A 10615-nucleotide genomic window follows, 5' to 3' on the forward strand; every position below is an offset into this window, starting at 1 on the left:
CTTCCAGGGACAGGACATACCACTGCCATTCGGCGACATAGCGCGATCTGGGTCACCTGACACAAATTGTTCGAACGTCTTTCGAAGGTTTCAGTCCCGTTTCGAATGACAGGAAGCTGGCACCAGTATGGAAAAAGAAGCTTATCGAGTCCTAATAAACAGAAGACGTGTGCAGTGTGCAGAGCACGGGCCATGTAACAACGCATTAACAGTGAGGGGATAAATGGCCATCAGTGGCCCCCATTAACGAAGCGAAAATGACAACGATACCCAGTGTTCTCAGGCGGTCACCCATCCAAGTACTAACCGGCACGATGCTGCTTGACTTTAGTGATCGGACGGGAACCGGTATTTTCAGCATGGTATGGTCGTCGACGATCAGAATCGACCATCTTCAACTCCTTTATCTGTAACATAAAAGATGACGTCACAACTCTGGCACTGACAAGCCTCAAACACCACAGTCATTGCCTTTGGCCAAGCGGATGGCTTGAGTGATGGCGTTGCTCAGTCTCATTGCTTATGTGACCACCAAAAACACTGCCAAGTAGGTACAGGTAGGCTACAACAAGCAAATGGCTCGCAAGCAATATGTAAAGGACGATGACACCAAACACATGAGTGAGAAGGGCAGCTGAAAATCGGCACAACTGAGAAATGACCCCCGTTAAATCTCGAGACAAAAGCGGCACTTACACGAGCGTGTGCGCTGTTACGAGACGCAGAGATTGGTAACCGATTTTAAGGTCTTAGGTCAACCGGTGACCTCTGAGGTCAGGTCAAGTGCCCCAAGGTAGGGGAAGCCGGGGGAAGCCCGGGCGCGGGGGAAGCCCAGCCACCCCGTTTCCGGCTAAATTATTCACAATAAAATGCTCAACTGTTTGTCCTTTCAGCGTGGCAGCTAAGGTAACGCCAGCAAACAAGTTAAGGCTAACAAAAATTGCATATTGTTAAAGTTATAGCGCAAAAAATGATATTTTAAGGGTTTTTAGCTAAAAAGTGAGATATGTTGCACTGTTAATGCTATACCATACAGTACTAATATTTATATGAATGTTATGTAAGGACCGTTTAAGTGTTTGTAGTGAGGGGTGACGAGGCAGGCTGGCTTAAGTATGACATTTTTTCGAATATCGCTGTTCTAAAATAAAAATTAGCACATTGGGGTAGCCCCGGGCGAGTGGCCAAACTTACCCCCAACCGAGAGCAATGCCACTAAATCACTGTTTTCCATGAGATAATAGGTACTGAGCAGGTTTGGTTTACACCTCGATCAAAGATAAATTTCAAAAACAAACATGTTATCATAGACAAAGCCAGTCATGTCACTTAAGGTCAACTAGGGTCAAACTACGTTTTTGCAGATAACACGACAGACAATGAAGCTAGAGCTTCAAAAATGGTGTCGTTGTGTTCTTCTTCATCAGCCGAGTCGAATGATATGCAATATGATGCATTATGGTAAAAAGAAAAATAAATTTTAAGGAATTTTGAAATACACATTTTTTGTCAATTTTGCATCACGATTTTCATCGACCTGTACTGTATATGTGGTAGACGCTAGCTAAAATACCAGTAGTGACATAAACTCTAAGATGTCCAGAGCTAATCAGTACCTTAATATTTCACGTTCCGTTAATATTTGGAAGACACATAATGGTTTCATCAACTCGTTGTAAAGCGCTGGGGAGGTGGCCGGCGTTACCCCTATGCCGGGCTTACCCCAGAAAAATCAACACTTTATTAAAACTCGATTTTCTCAACCTTATACTTATTCCACGAAACCGAACTTTTTGGAAAACACGGCCAATGAACTTAGCTAGCTAACAGGATATCAACATTTTATACAGCACGTATGGTATGTAATAAAAATGAAAAAGAGCTTACTATGCCGGGCTTCCCCCGGCTTCCCCTACGATTCAGTTTTTAGTGAATAACTTCGCCAAAAATGGCTGCAGAACCGCGATTTTGGCAGCATCGTGTTCGTCTCGCTCAGGCGCGTCGAATAATATGCTTTTTGTTTGGGTGAAATCAGCTTAGGGTGTTGACCTCAGGTCACGGTCAGGTCAGCGCCCCCAGGTCACGAAGTTGGTCGAAGGAGGTCATGTTGCATATCATTCGATTCGGCAGGTCTTCCAGAGTCCATTGGTGGCCTTTTTGACTCGGTAGCTCAATTTGATCGGGAGTTATTGACGAAAAACTAATATGACCTAGATGACGTCATAAATGACGTCACACAAGGTCAGCATTGTAAAAGTGACGCATCTAACCTTGCAAGGAGTGCATGAAATCACGATTCTGTGTGCTTGAGATAGTTGGAGATCGTTCCCGGCGCCAGAATAGCAGTTTTCATTTTTTCCGCATTGAATCCGAGATATACAAGTTGTGAGACTCGTAATGGATATACTAGATCCTGCAAGTTTCATTATTTCCCTGTGAAAGCTCCTCTGGCAGTGAGGGCGTTGCGAAGTTGCGACATCTGAAGACCGTGCAGAGGTTCACTTATGACGTCATAGGTCAGTGACCTGAGGCCTGACCCGAAAATGCGCTTGGTGTCAAAAGATCCGGCTTGAACCAAAGGTCAGGTATGGCAAGTTTCAGCTGTCTATCGCCAGCGTGTTCGGAGCTATCGCGAAAAAAACCCTATGGGGGGGGGGGGGCGGCACCTGCCCCCCCCCCCCCCCCCTCGGCCGGCGAGGGTTAAGCTAGAGCCATTTTTTTCAATCATTCAGTGAGTTAACACAAATAAAACACAGGGTTCGTGTTATAACACGGCATGTTCGTGGCCAAAATTCGACAGTGCAGCACGGTATCACCGCGCACATTGAAAGCAGCATGGAGACTGCAACGCTGGGCGTCGCTGAGAATCTCAAATCTGATTCGGCCGGCGCCGCTCGATTTTTTTTTTCGCGTGCGAAGAAATAAATGTATCTGCAGGGCTTGATCAGGCACAGGGAGAAAGAAAATCAATGTGAGCGCTTGATCTGAGAGAAAAGGTATTGATATGACACACATAATACGCACTTCTAGCTCATACCCGCGGTTGCAAACTAAATAATTTAGCAGATGACCGGAAACACGTAGCTCCTTCGGCATGCAATTATACTGACTCTTCGCACGAATCAGAAACTTCTTCGTCCCATTTCTGTGTACACATATTTAGTGTACCTATTTATTCATTTTTTAAAATTAGTCTAGCGATACTATATCCACGAATATTGTTTCACATTTCTTATTGCAACTAAGTTGCTGAATACTTATAATTGAAACATATGAGACATGTTCATATTTCAATGAAATGCCACCATGCTGTGACACGTAATCTCATGACGGCGCTTATCGTGTCGCCCAAACACGAGAAATTCCTCGACCCCTCGCCACTGGCCTCCCCACGCGGTCCCCCCAGCTGACGGTGACCGGCGGTGAGTGACAGCGGGTGATGCATGGCTTAGCGCGGTCAGTTGGCGACCCTCTGCGACGGCTGTCCGCGGCGGCGGCGGCGGCGTCTCTTTGTTCCCTTCGGCCCGGTACAGGGGAGCCGACCGGCCGGCCGGGGCCCAGGCACACGGTATGCCAGCGAGAAGTTGGAACCAGGGTTTCGGAGTCGTGGTAGCGCTGTTCCGACTCCGACTCCGACTCCGGGCTCCTGACCGACTCCGACTCCGACTCCGACTCCGACTCCGACTCCGACTCCGACTCCGACTCTGATACGAATGGCAATGGCGGCCGCCAAAATTTTGCGTGATATGACGCCACGTGCTAGGTCTACGTGCACAGGGAGAACGCTCATACTCTCCGGTTTCCTTCATGCAGTCACCATTTCTCCCACGTGGACGCAGCTGAATCCACAAGAGGTCAGCGGTCAGCGTGGAAACCCGCCGAGAAGCGCGAGATCGCGGCCGTATCACGAACACGAGCATTGCCATCATGTCGGTCATTCCTATGTGTTGATACTTTTCGGAGCATAAACGAAGAAAATAAAAATACAGTTGTCATTTAGTCTTTGACTCGTCAACTACTTCAGATAGTGGAAGTTATAACAGGCATGCAAAATAGTTGGCTACTAAATTATGATATAACTTGAAACTTATCAGATCCAATGTTTGTCATTTAGAACAAAAACAAGATGAGTGCATTTTTTTATCGCCGGAAGCGAACTCTACCGCGGGCAACTGGTAAAAAAAAACTGAAAAGTGATACCACAGATCCTAGTTATTTTCCGGAGTCGGAGTCGAGGCAGCTTGACCGACTCCGACTCCGACTCCTGGCTACTTGCCACGACTCCGGGCGACTCCGACTCCGACTCCGACTCCGACTCCGAAACCCTGGTTGGAACCGACCCGAGCACCCTTAACACCCATGCCGTCTGGCTCGGAGCTATCGTACTGCTTCACAGCGAGTCAGTGACCTTGAATTACCTATAGTCTGACAAAGCTAAGAAAGAAAGAATTTAAAGTGCAATGGTTATTGATGCGCGTGTCTGTATAAATACCTAACTTCCAACAGGTGGGTGACAGCACGTGATCGCCTTAGGCGGTGGGGGGGGGGGGGGGGGTAAAAATATTTTCGTCATTTAATGCTCAATGCAATCGCTGCGACTTTTTACAAGACCTTCTTCTCGTCGTTGTTCCTTGCTTTCAACGACTGGTCCCCGAGTGATGACTATCCTCACGCAAGAAAGGATGAATGGAGCTAGCAATTAAGCCCAAAAAACATATCGAAAATGCTACAAAACACTTCTTTTGAAGTAGATGATTTGAATGGTTTTGGAGCCTCACGAAACATGTTTCAGATATGACGCGTAAAACAAACTGACGCATAAAGACTGTGTTCAAAAGTGTGAGCGGCAGCTCCGCAAGCACTTGTTGACAAATGAAAATCGTAGGTACTGCTCGGTCGCCATAGCAACAAGTAAGCGTCACAAATTTCGAACACTATCTGGGTGCGCCAAGTTCGACTACATCGAGGACGATGGGTAATGGTTGCCAGCTGATTAAATTAATGAAACGCGAATAAATTCAATTTTTGTTTGAGATTACGAGTAAAATATGTTTGTTAATTTCAAATATCATTAAATTATTTTTTGTATATAAAATAACTACAAACGCCTCTGTGCAAGGAATAAATCAAGGCTTATGAAAATCGTGAGTAGGGTTAGGAAAAGCAGAAAAAGGATCACGTGACTGGCGTCCCAACCTTATCTGTAAGAATCTTGACTTCCAATGAGTGCGTCTAGCGGCTGGTAGGGACAATTATGAGGCAGTGCTTGCGCGCTTTATACAAACTGAATTATCGCAAGGCTACTAAATCAAATTGTATTTGCCATGGGTATCTTCGGTCTTTGTTATTGTTTGGGCTGGCTGGCTGCCGACAGGTGTGCGTTTGATATTTATTTTTGTTTTCGACAGGAAGAGACAACTCACAATTACGAAGATATTACTTTTTTGATATTGACACACTCAGAAGATTGGTGGAAAATGTGATGAGATTGATATATTAAAAGATTGAGATGAGGAGTCAGAGTGAGCATGACAATGAGCGTTTGTTATTTTATTTTTTGTTTTCATCAGAAGATGGATTAATGTGCGTTTGATATTCATTTTTGTTTTCGACAGGAAGAGACAACTCACAATTACGAAGATATTTCCTTTTTGATATTGACACACTCAGTAGATTGGTGGAAAATGTGATGGGATTGAGATATTAAAAGATTGAGAAGAGGAGTGAGTGAGTGTTGGTTATTTTATTTTTTGTTTTCATCAGAAGATGGATTGAAATGTGTGATAAATAGGTATTCCAGTCTCCAGAGATGATTGTAACTGAAGCTCCGAGTTGAGATGGAAAAAAGCAAGAGAAAACGGATTTTTATTGTTACAGTAGTTTGGTTATGATTCTGCAAGCACCTTTGTCATAACTCGTAACCACAAGTAGGTACTTATTGGGTTTGTGAAACAGTTTATCAAGGCAAGGTGTTCATGGATAGGCTTATTTTCAAAGAATAACAGTAGACTCCTGATACGTGTGGTATCATGTGTTTGACCAGCCGATGTTATCTGTTCTGTCATGTGATGTCCGTCAAGACAGCCCATATTCAGCCCAGATTCAGCCCGGATTCAGCCCAGATTTGGGACACCTCCGATCAAGCTGAAACTCGCACACAATGTAGGCCATGACATGCCCAATCCACAGTCCAAGTCATTCGGTGGCACTCCCAGCCGTTTGACCTACAGAGGTCAGCAAAGGTCACGTGGCCCAAATTTGCACAGCAGATTGTGGCCCACCCAGTAGAGCTAGAGCGCTAAAAATGGCACCAATCGACTCGTCAGCATCTAATCTTACTTTCCCAACACTCACTTGACCTCTCAAGGTCATGCGATGACCTAAGGTCATTTGTGAGCTATGTCGAAAATACACTTGCACAGCAGTTTTCGAGTAGATGGATTGACCGAATTCCAAATCAAAGTACATCATCGGGTAGCCCATAAGCCGTAGTAACTTTCCTTAAAAACCGCTTTTCGATATGTGACCCCGTTTGACCTCGGCAGGTCAAAATGTGCAAATAAACGACACTCAATACGTCGCAGCCCGGATTCAGCCCAGATTCGGGACACCTCTGATCAAGCTGAAACTCGCACAAAATGTAGGCCATGACATGTCCAATCCACAGTCCAAGTCATTCGGTGGCACTCCTAGCCGTTTGACCTACAGAGGTCAGCAAAGGTCACGTGGCCCAAATTTGCACAGCAGATTGTGGCCCACCCAGTAGAGCTAGAGCGCTAAAAATGGCACCAATCGACTCGCCAGCATCTAATGTGGGATTAGTGGCGCGGCACGAGATAGCTACAGGGCGACACGTGAGACGGAGATAAGTGGCACTGTATGCAGGTGTGAGGGGGGACACGGTCAGTTTGGGCGCAGTGGGGATGGGAGGGGGCGGGAAGAGGGGAGGGCGGTGTGTGCGTAGGGATAGCGAGTGAACGAAGTTTACGAGGGACGGGCGCGGGAGACGGTGACGGGAGGGGGCTGACCAGTGTGAGCAGCGACGGCCATGGTGACGGACGTAGAGTGAAAATGGTCATCATTTGGTGTTCGTGCTGATAACTATCTATGATGACAGTGATGGTGGGTTGGTGACAGCGCCCGATACCTGAGGTGTGGCCGTGACCTTATAGCACTAGCGGGCGCCTTACTACAAGCGTGTAGCTGCGTGCACGCTGAGGTTTGCCGCATCACCGACTGCAGCGACATGACAGGTGGGTGCGACTGACGTCGACAGTGGTTTCCCTCCGTATGATGTGCGTGTATGTCGGCCTGTTGTCGACGCGGCGGAGCCAAGGTACGGGGCAGTGCGGAGGCACACGAGAGGCCTGGTTTCGATGGAGATAGAGAGGGAATGGGAGAGAGAGAGAGAGAGAGAGAGAGAGAGAGAGAGAGAGAGAGAGAGAGAGAGAGAGAGAGAGAGAGAGAGAGAGAGAGAGAGAGAGAGAGAGAGCGGGGGCGAGGTTAGTAACCGGCGTGGTGCATGTGTGCGGGCGCTCGGGCCGAGCCGAGACTTCCGTGTATGGACAAAGAAATATTCACAGCTTGCCTGGTATGCTGCTGCGCTCAGGCTGAGAGGGAAGAGTGCTAGATCCGTTACCCGTTAGCAACAGCATGTCCGGGTGTGGTCGAGGGACTCTAACCGGAGCTTGCCTGGTATGCTGCTGCGCTCAGGCTGAGAAGGAAGGGCGCTTGGCTCTTACCCGGTAGCCGTGTGGCCGAGGGACTCGTATCCGGGACTTGCCTGGTATGCTGCTGCGCTCAGGCTGAGAAGGAAGGGCGCCTGGCCCTGTTACCCGATAGCAACAGCATGTATGTACATGTGTGGCCGAGGGAATCGTATCCAGAGCTGGCCTGGTATGCTGCTGCGCTTAGGCTGAGAAGGAAGGGCGTCAGGCTCTGTTAAACGGTACCCACCAGCATCGTACCTTGGTTGAGTTAGTTTCGGGCTGCTGCGCTCAGGCTGAGAGGAAGGGCGCCTGGTTCTGTTACCCGGTAGCCGTGTGGCCGAGGGACTCGTATCCAGAGCTTGCCTGGTATGCTGCTGCGCTCAGGCTGAGAAGGAAGGGCGCCTGGCTCTGTTAAAAGTTACCCACCAGCATCGTACCTTGGGTGAGTTGGGTCGGAGTGGTGGTGTGATGTAAACTCGCTCAGCAGTCCAATAAGGGCATGTCACGGGGCTGTCGCAGGTAACGATCAGCGGAGCGGCAGCGGCACCGCGTCCCACTCGCTAGCAGGCGGCCGGCTGTGTTGGGGAGGTGGCGCACAGCTGTGCGGCCCGGGGCGCCGGGAATTAGACCGGGGGAGTGTTTACACAGGCGCCGAGTGGGCACTCTGGCCACCAATACCCGGGTTCGGTTACACGAGGACGGCCGTTGCCGGGGAGGGGAGGGTGGGGAGACACGCACGCAGAGGTCGGATACCGGGAGAAGGGGGAGGGGGGGCAGGGCGAGATGGGGAGGGGTGCGGAGGGCGGGGCGCCGGGCGCATGTGAAATCAGGGCAGTGTGCGGCTAGCGGTGACAGTGCTCGCTGGGTGACAGTGACATTGGTCCAGCATGGGCAGTGAATGTCCGGGTTTTCCGCGTGGCGGTGGACACCCGTGCGAAGGCGACTACCAGTTACTTAACCCGCGCCCTGCTGGGGGGGTGTTTGAACACCCCCCTTGTGGTTTTTCGCGAATATCTCAAAAACGGCGGCGCTCCGCGCCGCCGTTTTTGGTACACCTTATCATGCATCAATTCTACACATGTTGTGAAAATTTCAGACCAAGGTCATTCAAGGTCAGGTCACCAGGTCACTTGAAGTGACCTCACCTCATAAAAAGTTTCAATGTCTGTCATAGCTACACCGAGTGACCGATCGCTTTGAAAATTTCAGCGATTGCTAAGAGCAATAGCATGTACAAAATGTATACCTCACAATTTTGATATCGAGGACCTAAGGTCAGGTCAATTTTGCGACCTCCCCATTATAAGTCAATGGGAGAAAATTGAAATGCGTCTCTTTTGGACGAAAGACATTATAAACACTCCCAAACACTGAATTACAAGTGGTTTAGACACACTGAACATGAAAATGGTGTCTGTGACCCCTGTTTATGCCCTGAGGTCATCTTAGGTCACGAATGGTATCTAACAGTTTTTCGCAAATAACTTTTGATAGAGGCATGCTAGAGCGATGAAAACACCTTAGATGTGTTCAGCTCGACGATACGGATCGACTGATATGCAACATGACCCTTTCCGGTCAGGTCATGACCTTGACCTGAGGTCAAATTTTCAAGTTGACCTTTCAAGGTCAAGTTATAGTTCATTCGATGCGTCTTGACGAGAGGAACACGATGCCGGTAAAAGTAAGCTCGTACAATGCTTGGGTCAAAAGTCATTGCAGAAAAACTGTTTCCGAAAAAATCGGCTATTTTTGCAGTTTTTGCCCCCTGCAGGCAAAACCGTTGACGTTAGGTCAAATCTGAGAAAATCACTCAGAAAGGGCGTTAATAGGGCTATCGAATGCGCTTTTCCGCGGCGCTGTAGCTCTATTGGTTCCCGAGTTATGCGTTGGCTTCTTGGAAATTGTCGACATTCGACCTGGAAATCGGCGAAATTTTGCCTTCAATGACCTCTGGTGACCTGACCTTTGACCTGACCAAAAAATTGACCGAAGTGATTTCGTCATTATTTTTGACGCTCTTTCGAACGCCGCCTTCCGCGTATCGCTACGTGGCCCAGGAGCCGAGTTAGAAGGGGGGGGGTTCAAACACCCCCCCAGCAGGGCGTGGAAATCCAGGACCCCCAGCCGGGCGCGGGTTAACGTCACGCAGGCCCTGCTGCGCAACAGCATTGCACCGGGCACACGCAGGGCGTACCGGACGGGGCAGGCGTGTTTCATTGAGTTTTGTGAGCGGTACGGCTTGAGTGTCGTGCCGGCGACGGAAGCCACACTCACGTTTTTTGTGGGACATATGCGACTGATGGGTTTATCGTTGGCCAGCGCGCGACAGTATCTCGCAGCGGTCCGACGCCTGCACCTTCAATCTGGCTGGCCGATAGCCGATGCCCTGCCGCCTTACGTCACAGCGGCATTAAGGGGCTTTGAGCCGCGAGGCGCACAGCCGGCCGTGCGTGCGCGTCATGCGCTCACCGTACAACGTTTACGCCGGTTGAAAATACGGCTGGCGGCGACACTGGCGTCTCCATGGGACCAGCGATGCGTGTGGGCGGCGTGCACGCTGGGGTTTTATGGTGGCCTGCGCAGCAGTGAATACCTGGTCACCGGCCTGGGGCGTGGTGCGCGCCGGGAGGACGTGCTGTTTACCGCGACCGGGTGCCGTATCCGTGTCGGTATTCAGAAGAACCGGCAGCATGGTCCCGCGGTGTACATCGACTTGCCGGCCACCGACACATCTACTTGTCCGGTGAGAGCCTTGTGGTATTTTTGTCAGGCTCATGACGGGACAAGGTCGGCTAGCTCTGCTCTGTTCCGGCTGGAGTCGGGGGCGCCACTCACACGGCGGCGGCTTAACAGTCTGCTTCGACAAGCCCTGGGACCTGGTTTCTCATCGCACTCACTGCGCA

The 10615-nt window shown here is 49.6% G+C and overlaps 1 pseudogene; it reads right to left on the reverse strand.

Moving 5' to 3' along the window:
* Window positions 1-258: 258 nt before the first annotated feature.
* LOC122380973 lies at window positions 259-376 on the reverse strand (annotated as a pseudogene).
* Between the last annotated feature and the right edge of the window lie 10239 nt (window positions 377-10615).

Source organism: Amphibalanus amphitrite, unplaced genomic scaffold (assembly GCF_019059575.1).
Source record: "Amphibalanus amphitrite isolate SeventyFive unplaced genomic scaffold, NRLGWU_Aamphi_draft 000110F_arrow, whole genome shotgun sequence".
In the NCBI taxonomy this organism is placed as follows: domain Eukaryota; kingdom Metazoa; phylum Arthropoda; class Thecostraca; order Balanomorpha; family Balanidae; genus Amphibalanus; species Amphibalanus amphitrite.